Genomic DNA, 18,931 nt, shown 5'->3' with positions numbered 1-18,931 from the left:
AACAGGTGCTTGACATAAAGCTTTCTTTAGGCTTTCAAAAGCTTGTGTATGTTCCTGAGTCCAAGGGAGAACAGTCGATGCGGCTGCCTCCTGTGTTGTCAACTGAATGAGTGGTTTTGCTAGAAATGCATACTGAGGGATCCACTGCCTACAATATGAAGTGAGGCCTATGAAAGCCCGCACCTCCTTTTGCGTCTTGGGTATTGGCATGTTAGCTATTAACTGAATGCGGTCGGGTGTAAGCTGCCTTCCCTCCTTGGACAGCGAGTGTCCAAGATAAATAACTCGCTGGACACAGAATTGCAGCTTAGAAGGGGACACCTTGTGCCCCTTTTCGGCTAGAAATTGTAAAACTGTCAGTGATGCTTTTTCACATTCCGGTTCGCTTCTCGCGGTGATCAGCAGATCATCGACATATTGAAGCAGAGCAGTGTTAACTGGCATGTGGATACTGTCTAGTTCTCGTTTCAGTGCTTGGCTATAGATGCTGGGGCTATCTGTAAATCCTTGAGGTGCGCGTGAGAATTTAAAGCTACGCCCATTTAAACTAAATCCGAACAAATATTGGCTTTCCGGATCTATTGGGACGCTGAAAAAGGCATTCTTGAGATCGATTACAGTAAAGAATGTCGCATCGGAATCAATAGCTGTCAGTAATGACGAGATATCTGGGACCACAGGGAATTGTGGCACAATGCATTTGTTTAACTCGCGCAGATCAATAACCAATCGATAGACTGGCGGGGCCTTCGGATCTGTTCGTTTAAGAATCGGAATTATCGGTGAATTACATACATTGGAGTCTGTTTCCACAACTACTCCTTGGGCAATGAGCTCGTCAATGATTTGTAGTAAAGCCACTACAGCATCTGGTGGTAACTTGTATTGTCGCATTCGTGGTAGCACCACTCCTGCCTTTAATGTGACTCGATATGGTGTAATATTCATGCATCCGACATCAGTAGGGCCTTGTGCCCATAGGTGTGTAGGTAAAGTCTGCAGTCGGGGATCCATGTCTCTAGATACATAGTGACCTTTAAAATCACGTAAAAACAACCTTACTCCTTCCGGAGAACAACATATTATGGCTCCTAGAGCTTTCAGTGTTTTTATTCCTAACAAGTTTTCTGGACATGATTTAGTAAGCAATAAATCTGTAGTTCGGGTCAGAGGTCCTATCGTAAGTGGAAGTGGCTGTGATACTTCATTAACAATAGGTTTTCCTGAAAAACCAAGGGAAATATTCTGAGAGCCTGAGAGGGGTGCCCCTGGAACTTCACTACGTTTTATAGTTGTTCGACTTGCCCCTGTATCAAGTAAAAATGTTCTATCTTGGCCTAATAATTCACTATGTACATAAGGTCCTTCTTGATCTACTGGGATTTCAATAAGGGGTAAGTCAACTTCCCTCTCTAGGCTTTTTCATGCGTAACGCTGATACTCAGGATATTCATACTGTGCGGTCTGATACATTTGTCGTGTTGTTGTCTGTGTGGCAGCAACAGGCAGCGCTGGTGCAGCTGGCACAAACTGTATAGACTGTTGTGCGGCTGGCATGGCCTGTGCATGCTGCGGAGCTCCTTGTTCATTCTGATCTTGTCTAAGTGGCCGTGGTCTTTCTTGTGTTTTACCTATGGCGATATTATGTTTTAAAACTGGACAATCGTGTACGTAATGACCTGGCTTTTTACAATAATTACATGTCCCTTTTACAGGTCCTGCTGAATCGGAATGTGTCATACCCTTTTTATGTCCTTCAGCTGGAACTGTCTGGGAAACTAGCATTTTCATTTTCGTGTCTTTCATGCGTCTGTGTTCATGTTCTTGTTCCTCTCTAATTCTATTGTGATGGTACTGTAACATTTGTAACATTTGTGATGGAGTGTTACCTTGCCAGGTACTCTCGAATTTTAATACTCTATTCTTTACTTGGGGCAGGGCATTTTCTACTAATTTTGTTACAAACAGATGCGGGTATGATTCGCTACTTGCTTTTATGCCACTATTTATACCAAAACATTTTTCAAATCGGGCATAGTAATCACTAGTGTCTTCATCTTGCTTCTGCTTACAGGCTGAAATTGTTCCCCAATCTTCCTTTTTCGTAGTTAATAAACGTGGCAGTACCTGTACTAGCAAACCTGGTAGTGCTTTAGTTTTATCCCCAAGTCCTGCTCCTGCAGTTCGGGCCTTTTCTTCTGCTTCTAATACTGACCATTCTATCTTTTGGTCTCCTACCTCCCACTCTTTTTCCTTGAGTTTCTCATAAATACCAGCAGGCATCAATACCTTTAATATTGTCATAATGTCGGGATAGGTATACTCTCCCATGAGTAACATGTCTTTAATTTCTCGGTGAAAACCCGCTGGGTCTTTGTCATGACTGGGTACCACTTTCTTCATTTCTAACAATTCTATTTTCGATATGGGCGTATATACAAATACGCGCTTAAACTCGTTGTCCTCGCCTTTTATTGGGTGCACTTCTCGTAAAGGATTCTGTCTATCCATGTGATACGTGGTTCTTTCCTTAATGGGTAATGAAACATGTTCTGAACATACAAAAAGAATATATTGCTTTCTTGATTCTAGAATTTCTTTAATTAATTTAGTACCTGAACCTCTCCATTTATTCATAAGTAATTCAGTCAATATGTCAGGTAAGGGACCAGGGTCCGAATGCTGACTCCGATATAGTATAATGAGTTGTTGAATCATATAAATCCCAGCTAACCTCTGTTCATCTGGGGTGAGATTCAAAAATGTGCGTGTTACTGTATCATCACTATATTTTCCGGGACTGTCCACCCAATGGACAGCTGCCCTGGCTAAATCTTGTTCATCCATAGAATCGAGAAAATGATAACCCCTTCGTTCTCGGAGTAGTTTGTCGGCGGCTTGGAACGAATGCTCGTTAGACCTGATGTTAATTATAGGTATTTGGAAATTGCTGTTATTATCTGGACATATCGGACGTATCGGGTCAATAAGGCCTCTATTACTATTACAAGATCTTCCTCTTCCTACATAGGCTATGGTGTCTGACTGTCCTGCGGGCAGTCCGGACCCTTCCTCCTCGTTTTGTTCGAACTCGTCTACCGCTAATCTTTCTTCGTGTAGGCGTTCTATTTCTTTACGGATCTTTCGGCACATGGCTATTATACAATTTTGTTTATCATGTCTACCTTCTGATATATTCTGGCTCCATCTAGTAAGGATTTGCATTGCTTCCGGGTCTACCCCCGGTCGGTCTTCATTTCTGATCACACAATTTATGAGGAAACGTAACAGTTCCCCCTGTATCTCCACTTTCTGGTATTCCATAGCTCTGTTAATACATTCTGAATCTCGCCCTGTTTGGACAAAATGATATATTTTATCTAGATGCGCAGTCATTCCTGGTAACTTCCCTAAATACACTACGGCTCGTCTGATACGCAATGATGCCAAGGTCATTTCGTCCTCTTTGCCGGGCACAGGGTCATATCTACAATCTATAAGAAGTTCCTTAAGCGTACGGGCATTTACGAGTTTGGGGGTACTTGAATGTGCTGACTCTTGAAAAGTAAGTTTATTTATTCTGGGTGGCGTAGAAAAAATATTGGTAGCACCTCCCGTAGCCCCATCTGGGGTGTCGGGTGTGAAAGGATTCGTTGAACGTGACACAGCAACTATAGGTGTGGACACAGCTATAGAAGTAGCTGTAGGAACAGATGCAGAAACAGATGTGCTTGCCGGAACTTGTGACTCGATCTGTTGCTGTAGAGATACTGGTACTGGGTCTTGGCGTTGAACCTCCCTGGCATGCGGTCTATGTGGGGCGGAATTAGCATATTCGGGAGCTGCGTCATCTAAATACGAGGAAAGAAAAACATCTTCTGCGGTTCTAGGATGCCCCTTAGGATGTACCTTTATTGGGAATAACGGGGGTGGCAAGTCTTTCGGTATCTCTGGAGTAGCCTTAGGTAATCCTTCGGCTAGGAGGGGATACATACCATTCATAAGGGCATTTCTTTGTCTATCTACCTGTTCTGATTTCACTCGGATACCTTCCTCAATTAATAGATTTTCTCGAACTTTATTTGAACTCTCTTTATTCTTTTCTTCCTGTCGGAGTGCTTTTTCTGTACGTCTATGAGATTCTTTACGCCATAACTCAACGGCGTCTTTCTGTGACTGTCTGACTTTCCTTTTCCATAACTCTTCCTCGACTTTCATGATGCACTCTGCATCCCAGGTCCCCGCTGTGGGCCACCTCTGACTTTCTGGTAATTCCTTGGTATAGTCTACCCATAAATCAAGGAATAATATAGCGTCTAAGCCATGTTTGTGATACATGAAGTGCCCTGGAGTGTCCCTAGGAGGAATAGGGACGGCTTCTTCGAGTACCCCTTTTCTAGTAGTGATCTGTCTTAATTTCGAAAAGAGCGGCATATTGACAACTGATCCGATACTTAATCTTGAACACACTTAATACAAAAGCACAATAATGAACAACCATTCATACCACAATATGCAGGACGTTTAACACATTAAACATTAAACATTAAAACATCTTTTAACCTTTAAAATAACCAACAATGATGATCGTCTGCATAACTAATCACCAAGCATAATTCTTGACAATAACTAGATACTTCGGAATACTTGATATACTGCTAAACAGTACAGATACACTGCTAAAACAGTGCAGACCGGATTTGTGTACCCAAACCCGTCTTGACCGGCACAACCTATGTGCACGTCAGAAATGCCTCCCCAGTAATGGTACTCACCGGGTAGCTTCGGAAACGGAAGGCCTCGGAAACTGAACTTGGACCGGACTGGACTCGACTCGACTCGTCGGAAACTGGACTCGACTTCGAACTGGCGGGCCTCTGTATACCTCGGATCTTGCTCTCTCAGCTAGGCTCTGGTCGGGATACTTCGCACTTCTCACCGCCTCGTCTGGGTGTTGATCGCAGCCTCAGTCGCCCCCGCTTGACCGGAGGGAGATACAGGAAATCCTGCTGGTACGCGTTATTGTCCGTCCAGCTGTGGCAGGAGACCGGGCCTGCAACTCACCGCCGGCGCGTGAGATGAGAAAGTGTCCCTGTTCGGGCGCCATTCATGTGGTAAATAAAATTCCTTTACCGGGACTTAATTTGATACAGAAACATAATAAAATAGCTCAGTAAAATGAGAGGCAGAATCCGTGGTATTAGAGGTTCGGAATGGGCTTTATTCCAATGGACGATTATAATCGGTTGCTCCAAGTTCCATCACCACGGGGGTTCAGGAAGTGAAGTACATACTTTATTGACAAGAAGTGACTTTTATAGTACATACATTACAATGAAGCGAATGCAGTAGGCGTAACAATTGATAAGGAGAATGACGATTCATATGCGTAACCGAAAATGGGTGTAATAAGGAGTAAAAAGGAACATAATTGGTTATGATGTCACATATAGGTGGATCTATAAGATAATACTTGGCATAGATGCGCGCGCAGCAGCATGACGTGTGATTGACGTGCAACTAGGGGGTGAAGGGGACTTGACATTTAGCTCTACATGTGGAGACGAAAAGTCTGGGGGGTCAAGTCAACCTAATCCCAAATCATATCTAACATCCTATGTTTAAAGAACTATGTTATCCACAAAAGAAGGACTCTCGGACAGAATCTATTCTATACTGACTGTGCGTGCGTGTACAAGCGTCTAAGTGTCTACACTGAATGCGAGGGGGTAGGAATATTCCATGGTAACGGGGCTATGAATTACTTGCATGAGGACAGAGAAGCCGAGCCTTTGCTCAGTAGCTGGAAGAATGTTTACTCAATTTGCTAGACAGGAATGCATCGGCTAAGGAGTGAAGCAGATAATTCGAAGGCGAAAATACAGTTCTTGGCAGAGAATAGGCTGATGTCAGGCTTCGTGAGCCGCGCAGAGAATGAGACAAAGTTCATGGTCACAGATGCAGGCTCAGACTCGAGTTTTCAGAGGCAGAAGGCAAGAGGAGTTTGATGACAGGATCAGGGCCTACTTGCCTGGACTGTAAAATGGCATAAGTGAACCATACAAAGCCGGTGGCCTTTCGTACTTAGGAATGGAATATCCGGCCTATTCATGGCGGATCTGACAGAGGACATGTTGACGATGGACGCACATGTGTTTGCGTCTTCATAACTGGAACTGGAGGGAACATACATGTACTTGTGACATGCACATAGAACCGTTGGGGTCCAAGATAGGGGACATAACTGACCAGAAAAATCCATATTTCCACAACTAGAGGTTATTCTGATAATACCCTCCGCACGGCAATAAATAAAGTACAAAAGACATCTAGACTTGAATTGTTGATTCCTAAATCACATCAGACTGATGATACTTTGGAAGAGGTAGAGCCAGTACGTATAACAACACGCTTTAACACGCAATCCTCGAAGGTTGTTCAGATGTTTAAGAAAAACTGGCAGATTCTCAAAACAGATAAAGTCTTAAAAAGTGTAATTTTGGTGCAACCCCTCATTATATATAGAAGAGCTAAATCTATCAAAGATCATCTAGTCTCAAGCCATTATGTGTCCACTACACATAGAGAAGAGCCTATTGTGGGATTTTTCCCATGTCTTAAATGTAAAGCCTGCAAATTCAGCCATAAGAAGAGTACCTATGGGATACAGGGAAATGGGTATATATCGACCAGAAAAATCAATTGTTTGCTTAATTGCAACTCTGAGTTCACAATATACTGTGTAGAGTGTCCCTGCCCAAAAAAGTAGATAGGTAGTACCATACACCCTGCCAAGAGGCGTATTTTAGAGCATATGCGCGCAATAGCTGAAAAGGACAGCACCTATCCGGTGGCTCGTCATTTTGAGACTGTCCATCAGAGTAATCATGATTTGTTAAAATTCAATTACCCAGACCAAATTCCCAAAAATGAGAGAGGCGGGGATAGGGTCAGGCAATTACGCTTGTTGGAGTCCAAATACATTATAGAGCTTGGCACAATGGCTCAACAAGACTTGAATAATGATGAAGAGTTGTGGGCACACTTAGACTAATGGCCTTTACAGTTTCATTACACCTCTGAAAGCAAACAAAATAGTCTATTGTCTCTATAAATGATAAACTCAAAAACTACTGTAGTGAGCATGTTTCCTAAGGGAGGTATCTATACTTGTGTCTATTCCTGTAATAATAGGACAAATCACCCTTTCAGGGCGCAATTGTAAATATTATATATTAAGGAAATACACCTTTTTGTCGCCTAGATTTGTGATCACAAATCTCCACGTAATAGAACCATATGCCCATTTAGGGTGGTATAATTTAACCACAGCAGTTGTGTACCCCATATATAAGAAACTTTAAAGCCTCGCAAGTAAAAGGCATGTTATATCAATAGAGAAGCTTAGGACAACTCAGTGATGTTGGCTCTCAATGCCATATTTGCGAAATGATGACAAAAAATATACATGTTATTATAGATGAATTGTGACATAGTGTGGCTTAAAAAATAGCCTATTTTTCACAAATCATTTGAGGCTAACATTAACAACAAGATTTGGGATTGTCACATGAAATGGTTGAAAATGCGTACCGATATAATGTGGAGATGTGATGAGTTATGGTTTTCAGATATTTATCTATTGTGATTTTGTATGGCACCACAACAGGCTTTAAGATGGCCGCCACTGAATCAATGCATTATGTATGTATCAGACCATCTTTTAAGTCTACCATTTTTATCTGCACTTTTTTTACTTTAAAACGGTGGTGTTTTATGAACAAACTGACATTGACAAAGCTGTAATGGTGAAACACGTCTGTCAGCGCTGAGGGGGGATACACCTGAGTAAAGCAAGCTCTTATCACAAATTCTCGTGTGTGCTCCTGTGGTCCGTGCTCCGTCTGTTTGAGGGAAGGACACTTGAAAACGGAGTAGAGCGTATATATATATATACACACACGGGATTGAGGGAAGACGCTGTTCTCCGTGGCCCATCTACGGGCTTGAAAAGATAGAAATTAGTGCCACCAACGAGGGATGTAAATATCAGGACTTCAGCTCCCATAATGCAGCAGTCATTTGACTGGCCAATCTGTGGGCGTAATTACAGCATTTAAGGGACTGAAACCGGATGCACGCATTCAATTCCGATAAGCCTCTGAGGAAGAAAGAATAGAATTTCGAAACGCGTCAGGCGGAGGAATTGGCTGTCCTATGTGAGCAGAGAACGGATGTCTTTCCATACCCTGATTAAAGGCTTACCACCTTGTGTTTGTGGTCGAGTGCTGACTCAACGTGTGGGAACTGGTAACTTGGAGCTTTGATGTTTGGCGGCTGCCCAGCTGCCGAGTCCCGCACCGCCCCAAGAGGAAAGGGGACACGCGGCCTGAAATATTTCACGCCGATCTGTGGTCCACACACACGGGATTGAGGGAAGACGCTGTTCTCTGTGGCCCATCTACGGGCTTGAAAAGATAGAAATTAGTGCCACCATCGAGGGATGTAAATATCAGGACTTCAGCTCCCATAATGCAGCAGTCATTTGACTGGCCAATCTGTGGGCATAATAACAGCATTTAAGGGACTGAAACCGGATGCACGCATTCAATTCCGAAAAGCCTCTGAGGAAGAAAGAATAGAATTTCGAAACGCGTCAGGCGGAGGAATTGGCTGTCCTATGTGAGCAGAGAACGGATGTCTTTCCATACCCTGATCAAAGGCTTACCACCTTGTGTTTGTGGTCGAGTGCTGACTCAACGTGTGGGAACTGGTAACTTGGAGCTTTGATATATATATATATATATATATCTATCTATATATATATATATATCAATACTTTTCATCGGCGCTCACCGCACCGAAAGTTGCCTTCTCCCCTTTTCCCTGCCACTCACAATGGCGGTCCGTGGCGAGGAAGTGAACCTCAACAAATGCACCGAGGCTGAATTCATCGGAGTACGAAAAGATAACAGCAACCACGGACTCTTAAGGTTTGAATGCGCTAATTTATTACACAAAAATGGCCCACTCTACGCGTTTTGGGACTTGCTCCCTTGTTCACGAGTGTGGTGGTTACAATAAAGTGATGTTTAAATAAACAGCCATGTGATCACGTAGAAATACATCAACATAGAGAACAGACTTCGTGTTTGAGAGTTACTTCACTCTAAATTCAATACAAATAGGCAATTCCGCCATCTTTCAACGGTGTGAGTCTCATGGTAAGAAAAACTTTCATAATAGTCCCAATCTTAGTGAGACCATTATTACATTCATGAAAAAGGAACAGAGTAAATACATCAGTAATACTCCTTAATTCAAAAGGTTGGAAACTGTGTCTTAATCTATGCCAGTGTCTCTGAACGTCTTGCGCTATATCTTTGTGCTGTTGCAGCTTTACACAATATAATCCCGGTAAACCAAAATGCACCAATCCACAGATACTTTAGCTTATTAGCATTTCAATGACGACTTCTCTGATCTCTATGAAAACAAAAAAAAAAAACATAAAAAATCATAATTAAATCACATTATCATTTTAACTTACAACATACAATAAACCACAAAAACAGACACTTCTAGAATAATAAATTCATAAATACTTAAAAATTTGTTTTTCGGCTGAGACAGAATGAAGAAACAATGACCTTATTTCTTTAGTTTTTAGATCTCAACATTCGAGGACTTATTCCAAACTGTACTGAGAGTATATATAACCCGAGCAGTGCCAACACACGTCAAGTAAGGTATGCTCTCTCAGCCCAAATGAACTTCCATTTCTTCATCACAGTTGTGTCCATTAGGAACTAAGGTCTTATATTGTATAATCAATTTGGACTCAAGGCGTCTAAGATCTTGCACTCTATTCCCACCTCTTTCGTTGAGTCGTATTGAGTCTAATACACAGAAATTAAGCAAGGAGTTATTTTGCCCATGGTGACTCTGGAAGTGTCTTGCCATTGGATATTGCTTGTCCCCATTCTTTATTGCACGCAAATGCTCCAATTCCCTTTTCTTTGCCTTATGGATTGTGCTACCAATATATGCTTTTTTGCATGGGCAGAATAGGGCATACACTGCAAATTCTGTGTTACAGGATGTGTGTTTCATTATCTTGAAAGATTTGCAATCTGATGACAATTTGCATTCTTTCTTATGTGAACTGTTTTTACATGCCTTACAATTGCGGCATGGATAAAACCCCTGTATTCCCAGACTTCTCATCTCTACTGGTTCAACTGCTCTGCAGAGGGTGTCCTTCAAGGATTTAGCTTTTCTAAAAGTGATCTGGGGCAATGTCCCTATATTGCTTACAAGATCTTTATCAGTGTGTAACACTGGCCAGAATTTGGTGAGACTTTTCCTTACGTCATGTGCCTGTCTACTGAAAGTGGTAATGAATCTGATTTTCGGATCCTCTTCACTATCGTTTTTTTCTATCATTAATGAGGCTCTCATTCTCTCCTTCACCTCAGCTCTGGCCTTATTAATCACTGATCTTGGATAGCCTCTCTCAAGGAATCTTTGTATCATGATTGTTTCCTCTTTTTCATAACTTTCAGACGTGCTACAGTTACGTTTAGCACGTAAGAGTTCTCCAAGGGGAATACTGTCAATAAGGGAATGCGGATGACAGCTTTTAGCATGGAGTACGCTGTTTCCTGCCGTGATTTTCCTAAAAAGTGAACTTTCCAGTTTGTTGTTATGTATAGTAAGTGTTAGGTCAAGGAATTCTAAAGTTCTGTTGGACCATTGACTTGTAAATTGTAAATTGAAGTCATTAGAGTTAAGAACCTTTACAAACTCTTTTGCCTCACCTTCATTCCCCTTCCATACACAGAAAATGTCGTCAATATAACGGACCCAAAGTGCTACTCTGTCTTTGAAGAGATCTAATTTCCTCACAATCAGTTCCTCCCAGTACCCCAGATAGAGACCCGCAATGCAAGGAGCAAAGCAGGTCCCCATCGAAGTACCGAGGGTCTGTTTAAAGATTTTGGTGCCGATTACGATCCTGTAAAAAAATTCCCCGTACGACTCGTATCCGGTCTTTTTACCGTACGAATCGTACAAGTGCAGTACAAACTGCCAAGTACAATTCACATGGGAAAAACTCCATACGAATCGCATTGGGAATTATTCCCCACACGTCCTCGGGTCGGAAAATGTGTCCGACACATCCTCGGACGATTTACCGTACAAATGTGAAAAGTGAAGTCTGACCGCGCAAGTACGATCCATCCCGTGCGTCCGATGTTACAACCGGATGGAAAAAACACCGTCCGCACCGAACTCCCATAGCAACCATGGAGACATGTGCCCGCATACGCGCCCAACACTCCCCCCAGCCCTCCTATGTACGAGTCGAATCCCCACCCGTGTATGTACACCCGTGTACGTACGAGTCGAACCCCTACCCGTGTATGTACACCCGTGTATGTACGAGACGTACCCCCACCCGTGAATGTACACCCGTGTATGTACACCCGTGTATGTACACCCGTGTATGTACGAGACGTACCCCCACCCGTGTATGTATGGATTGTACCCCCACCCCAACCGTGTATGTACGGCCCGTACCCTCACCCGCGTATGTATGGAGCGTACCCCCACCCCAACAGTGTATGTACGGCCCGTACCCCCACCCCAACCGTGCATGTCCGGCCCGAACCCTCACCCGCGTATGTATGGAGCATACCCCCACCCCAACCGTGTATGTACGACCCGTACCCCACCCGTGTATGTACGGAGCGTACCCCCACCCCAACCGTGTATGTACGGCCCGTACCCCCACCCCCGTATGCATGGAGCGTACCCCCCATCCCAACAGTGTACGTACGGACCGTACCCCCACCCCCGTATGCATGGAGCGTACCCCCATGCCAACAGTGTACGTACGAATCGTACCCCCACCCCGTATGCATGGAGCGTACCCCCACCCCAACCGTGTATGTACGGCCCATACCCTCACCCGCGTATGTATGGAGCGTACCCCCACCCCAACAGTGTATGTACGGCCCGTACCCTCACCCGCGTATGTATGGAGCGTACCCCCACCCCAACAGTGTATGTACGGCCCATACCCCCACCCCAACCATGCATGTCCGGCCCGTACCCTCACCCGCGTATGTATGGAGCGTACCCCCACCCCAACCATGTATGTACGACCCGTACCCCCACCCGTGTATGCACGGAGCGTACCCCCACCCCAACCGTGTATGTACGGCCCGTACCCCCACCCCCGTATGCATGGAGCGTACCCCCCATCCCAACAGTGTACGTACGAACCGTACCCCCACCCCGTATGCATGGAGCGTACCCCCACACCAACCGTGTATGTACGACCCGTACCCTTACCTGCGTATGTATGGAGTGTACCCCCACCTCCACCGTGTATGTATGACCCGTACCCTCACCCGCGTATGTATGGAGCGTACCCCCACCCCAACAGTGTATGTACGGCCCGTACCCCCACCCCAACCGTGCATGTCCGGTCCGTACCCCCACCCGCGTATGTATGGAGCGTACCCCCACCCCAACAGTGTATGTACGACCCGTACCCCCACCCGTGTATGTACAGAGCGAACACACACCCCACCAGTCTAAGTACGGAGCGCAGCCCAGGCCCCAACACCAGCACCTTCACCCAACATCGCGCATGTACGAGTCGTACCAAGCCAGAGACAAGGACAGCACTGTACAACAAAATGGCCCATGTACACACCGTACACATGCTAAAAACACACGTACACAACCAGGACAAAGCAAAACAACACAAGAATACTCTATTCGAATCGCACAAAGCCACAAAACATGTCCAATAAGCACAAATACAACACATTCACTGACCTGCAACTGCCAAACTCCCAAACAGAGGCCCAAAACACAACCACTCCTTATAACACACCCACCCAAAGTTCAAACACAGCCACACCCACCAATGGACCAATAAAAACGGCCCACAGATACAAACCATGAGCCTTTGCAACAGACTCACTGCTGCCAGACCCCACAGACAACCCATAGCACCATACTTGAACCTTTACTACACCTTACACTTGCACACCTTCACACCCCCACCTTCACAAACACCCCCTCATCACATTCACACACACACCTGCACAACCACACCCACACACCCACAACCATCCACACCCACACCCCCCACAACCATCCACATCCACACCCACACCCCTCACCATGCCCACTAACAAGAATCCAAAGTTCACTAGCCAAGAGTTGGAGGTCCTTGTCGACGAAATCCTCAGAGTCCAGCCACACCTCTTTGGAACATTGGTCAGACAGACCAGCATTTCCGAAAAAACAGCCATGTGGCAGACGATTGTCGATGCTGTGAATGCTGTTGCGTCCACCAGAAGGACCAGGCATGAATGCCAAGCCAGGTGGTACGATCTGCGGAGGAGGGTCCGAGCCAAAATGACCGACGACCACAACCAGGCCAACATCACTGGAGGAGGGCCGCCCCGCAGACGCGTACAATACCATCCCTGGGAGGAGAGGGTGATGGCCATACTGCCGGTGGTGGCAGTGGACGGAGTAGAAGGACTCCGAGAGCCGGGTGAGTACACAAACAACTCACCTCACATGGGGGGAACGTCATCCACAACCAAACTCACAATCATGCACGCAACCACCCCAAGCAATCGCATGACTCAACCACACTCCATGAACACGCACATGCCACTAGCGCCACCATGCCCCATGCACCCAGCTGGACAATGCCAAGTCACAGGCCACAGAAAACACCAACACAAGACACGGTAACCCGGATGGCGGGAGTGTGGGCCCCAAAAATCACATTGTGCAACTCAGAAGCAGACAACAATGCCCTCTGCCCATATGGCCTAGGTCACAGCCAGAAAACAGTGTGTCCCCACACAGGAAAGACTTGCCAGCAAATGGCGGCCGCCTTGCATTAAGACATGGGGCTGAAGGCACTTTTTGCACATGACAGCAGCTAATGAACAGCCAACACTGTGAAAGAGTGGCAGCACACACCACCACAGCAGCAGCGCAGACACAGACACTACACCCAATGGGTGCCTGGAGATCAGAAACAAACTCACATGAACAAGCCAAGGGCCATTCAAAGATCTGCAAAAAGTGTGTGCCTAGGAAGCTGGGCTGAGGTGACAGAGGGTGACACACAGAGGGAGGGAGAGGGGGAGAGAGAGGGAGGGAGACACAGGGAGACGGACAGAGGGAGGAGGCTGACACAGAGAGGGAGGGAGAGGGGGACAGAGAGGGAGTGAGAAAGGGAGACACAGGGAGACCAATTCAGCCTTGGGTGGTGTGGGAATGTCTGCTCGTCAGCAGGTGGACTGCGTGCATGTAGACAAGGGTGGCCAGTGCCTGAATCCCCCTCTCTTCTCCATGGCAAAACACTGGGCCATGTCTCAACCTGTGCACGAGCACAACGACAGCTACCTGCATTATATAAGTGTGTGGAACAACTCCATGTGCCCACGTACAGTGCAACACGGAAGGCGCCAATGCATGGCTCGCCACACCTGCTCACTCCACTGCTGACTGCAGTCACAATTGACGCAGCAAGTAAGACTGTGTCACACATAGGTAAAGTCTCAAAATATGTGGCCAAGGGACATACCCATGCACAAGTGCACTGTGAGTGGAATGCAAGACATATCCAAATACCCAGAGGAAATGTGCCAACTTTGAAACGAATGAAACATGGATGTTGCATGGAACATAAATAACATTGTCTCTCTCACACACAGGTCAACATCGTGGATCACCCCCCCCACACTGGGGGGGAAGACTCACAGGACCCGGCTCTGCGGGATGACGATCCCACCGGCAGCGACGACTCTCACCACTCTGTGGACGACCCCGACCAACCTGGCCCCTCTGGTGTCCAACCCCCTGCAGCACCTGCGTCAGGTACAACTGGGCCAACCACCACCCCCACTCCTGCCACATCCCAGGAGACACCCAGGATCCCTGCCCCACCACCACAATGCAGCCAGGCTGACCAGGAGGTACACGGTGTACCGGGCACCCAGGAGGAGGCAGGCAACAACGCTAATGCCACCCCTCAGGGGTCCCGGAGACCCGATGTGCCCACAAGGGCAGGCCAGGTGCAAGTGGGCAGGGGTGGTGGGAGTGGAGGACGGCGGAGGCGCGAGCCTGACCAGTTGGCTGCGGAACCGGTATATTCCCATGTCAGAAACATCCTGGACACATACCAGCAGGACACCACGGGCATGGGCCAGGTTGTGTTCACCCTCAACGAGATGAAGGGGACCCTCGAGGAGATCAAGACCCAGCAGGCCCAGCAACATGCGGAGCAACATGCCTGTCTACTGCGACACCAAGGGCGGATGGAGGACAGACAGGCTGAGCTCGTGACGGTGTTCACGGGAATTCACCGTACACTCCGTCGGATGGCCGACAACATGGGCAACCCTCCCTGTGCCACCAGGCCAAGAACATCACCACCCACAGGGAGGGATCAGGAGGAGGAGGAGACATCCGACGGAGCATCCCAAACATCGTCACGGCCTGCTTCTGAGGGTTCCCGCAGGAGGGCGGGTCGTCCACGGAAAAGACCGTGAGGGTCGGCGCAACAGCACCATCTCCCAGGACACCTGGCCTGGCACCTGGCCCACTGGACCAACAGCAGCACATCAGCAAAAGACATTCTCTGCCACATGGACTTGCTGGTCACTGTCTGACCAATGTTGACAAAGACTGTGGCATGGACTCTGATGATTTCCAATGGCAAGGACACCAACTCCCCCAGTGAACTTTGGATTCCACACACCCGGAAAGCCCCTCTTGTCATACCCCCCCCCGTACCCCAACACAAATAAAAAGTCACACGATAAAGAGATGATGACTACATTTTGCATTATTACCTTACATGTGTCTTGTAAAGTCTAACCATGCCTGAGTTCTCATATGACTTCAACCATCCATACCCTGGGGCCTGAGTCTGGCACAGGACACACATGGGTCACAATGTATTAGGCAAGACACACATGGAGCACCATACACACCCGTGATGGGCCCAACCAGCTGAGGGGGTGGCCGCACAACCGTGCCGACAGACATATTGAGAACAGCGACAGTCATGCGCAGAGGTCAGGGATCATGTGGAGTGTCCTGGGGGGCACCCAGGTATGTGTAGACAGGTGGCAGAACCATGTCCTGCAAGCTTGAGTCAGGTGGATGCAGAGAATGGTGGCCTGGCCAACGTTGGATGCATGGGGATGGCACATGTCACAATACCCACACAGTCATGGACATCATGCACAATACAGAGTCTAATATGACCGTGGGTAGTCACATGTCTGGTGTGGTAACCCCTGTAGCGGGTATCAGGGGACACTTGCGTGTGTTGTTGACTGTGCCATGCCAGTGACGCTCATCCCAAGTGTGCAGTACGACATGCACACATGTCAAAGGAGTGAAGGGCATGCCTGGCACATATTGCACCGTCACACATAACATCTGTACACATCTCATCATACATCTATTGCCTTCTCGACTCAGGAGTAATGTACCACATCACAGCCTTTCACACCTGTGCCCCACACATGTAGTACTGCCCAGACAATGCCTTGATGTCCATCCATGGACAAGTATGTCAGCTCTATTCCTTCCTGTGTGCTGCCTGTCACCACTGTGATGTGTGAAAGGCACCGTACATTCGCTCTGAGGGCCTGTGTACGTTCCCTATCACTATGGGAGTGCTGCCGTAGGCCTACCCATAGTGATAGTGAGCGTACAGGCGCGTGTACGGTCCGTATCACTATGGGTATGCATACGCGAGCACACCCATAGTGATAGTGAGCGTACAGGCACGTGTACGGTCCGTATCACTATGGGTATGCATACGCGAGCTCACCCATAGTGATAGTGAGCGTACAGGCACGTGTACGGTCCGTATCACTATGGGTACGCATACGCGAGCACACCCATAGTGATAGTGAGCGTACAGGCGCGTGTATGGTCCGTATCACTATGGGTACGCATACGCGAGCACACCCATAGTGATAGTGAGTGTACAGGCTCGTGTACGGTCCGTATCACTATGGGTACGCATACGCGAGCACACCCATAGTGATACGGACCGTACACGCGCCTGTTCGCTCACTATCACTATGGGTGTGCTCGCGTATGCGTACCCATAGTGATACGGACCGTACACACGCCTGTACGGGCCGTTGCTATGCATTTGGGGTGCCCTAGGGCCCCGGAACGCACCGTACCTGTGTGTGAATCTCCAAATGACATAGGGGACACATGAGGGACAAGTATAAAGGCCTACATACATGCTGGGTGTCATGGAGACCAAGTTTAAAGTATGAATTTTTTTCTACAGGTGCACAGCAAAAGTCAGTTTGAATGAATCTACTTTGTTGCAATGTGGTTCTGGAGTTGACATCATGCTCAAGATAAAAACAAAATTAAAACCCACTGACTGTGCTAGGTTTGAAGGGATTGGAGGAAACATAGGAGGCAAATGTGAGTGACCAATCACTCTGTGCTCCTGTGCATGAAACAGGCCAGCAGGCAGATATAAGGCAGCCAGGTCCCATGAGAGAGCACTTGCCTGCACATCTTTGGATTCTACGACCCAGCTGCTGCTCCTGATTCCCTGGAACCATGTCAAGGTCTGTGGAGAGGGCACAGCCTTTCACCCTGGAGGAGAACCTGGCATTGCTGGATGTGATCCTCCCACAGTACCCCCTGCTGTATGGGCGACCAGGGTATCAGGTCAGTGCAGAGTCCACTAGCACAGACTGTGTCCCTTTTTCGTGACTGTGACTTCTGCCATTGTGTCCAGGTGTGACACACATGCAATGTACTGTAGGGGGGGTCTCAGGGGGGGGAATGCCTGATGTCTCCCAGCCAGAGCATGCCGTGGTGCATGTCTGCCGTCCTCACTTGCATTGTGTTTACTGTGACAATCACTGCATGGTGCATGCCACATTCTGCCTGTCTTATCCTCCTGGGAATGTAGCCTCTACAGTCCTCATGTGATTCTGCCGTCAGCCCAGTGTGACAGGTGACTGTACCCACAGATGTGTGTTAGTTCTGTGTACCTGTGCTGAGAGTGTCCACATGATGTGTTCGTACCCTGGACATCGGTTTGTGTGTAAGTCCCCTGTCATGTGGGTGGGTGTATATGTGGAGTGTAGCACCCAAGCTGCATGAGGAATAGATATACCCTGCCCATGTGATGTGAGCAGGGAGCAGTGCTGTGTGTCTGACGTGCAGAGCCAGCCCCACACCTGTGAGCCCCCCCGTCTAGTGGCACATGTGCAGAGTGAGGTTTGTAGCTGCATTTGGCAATGGGAGGTGAATGTCCTGTGCCTGTGTGTGTCTGTGTACTCTGCTGAGGTAGCGTGAGTGGCCTGTGGCATGTGACTGCTTTGAGGTGCTGCACATAATCCTGGTGTAGCTTGTGATGCACAGTGTGAGCCTGGATCATTGATTGTGTCGTTGCCCTCATTCCACCTGTGTACTTTAAATGGCACGTACTGTTTTTGCCCTTCCCCAGAGGATCATGTCCCTATGACAAAGGTGCAATGCGTTGGATGCATACTATGCCTTGTTGTAAACAGCAAAATTGTTCTAATATGTGTCTCTGTGACATGTGCCAGGTGTATTGATGTAGTGTCACTTGTTCATCCTCACAGGTAGGCGCCTCTGCCAAGAAGCAGATCTGGATGAACGCCGTCAGTGCCGTGAGGAGGACGGAGGGTCGCAAGCGGCGCCTGGCCCAGGTGAGAAAACGCTGGCAGAATATCCGGTGCTGGATGCGGAGGATCGCACGGGTCCTGCTGGGGGACTCACCTGAGACCCAAAAGAACCGCGGGCGCCGCCGTCTGACCCACATCCACAAGCGTGTGCTGGCGGTGGTCTTTCCAGACTTGGA

The sequence above is a fragment of the Triturus cristatus genome, chromosome 7 (assembly GCF_964204655.1).
Source record: "Triturus cristatus chromosome 7, aTriCri1.1, whole genome shotgun sequence".
Classification (NCBI taxonomy): Eukaryota; Metazoa; Chordata; class Amphibia; order Caudata; family Salamandridae; genus Triturus; species Triturus cristatus.
The sequence above is the reverse complement of the archived record's forward strand: the minus strand, read 5'-3'. Positions refer to the sequence as shown.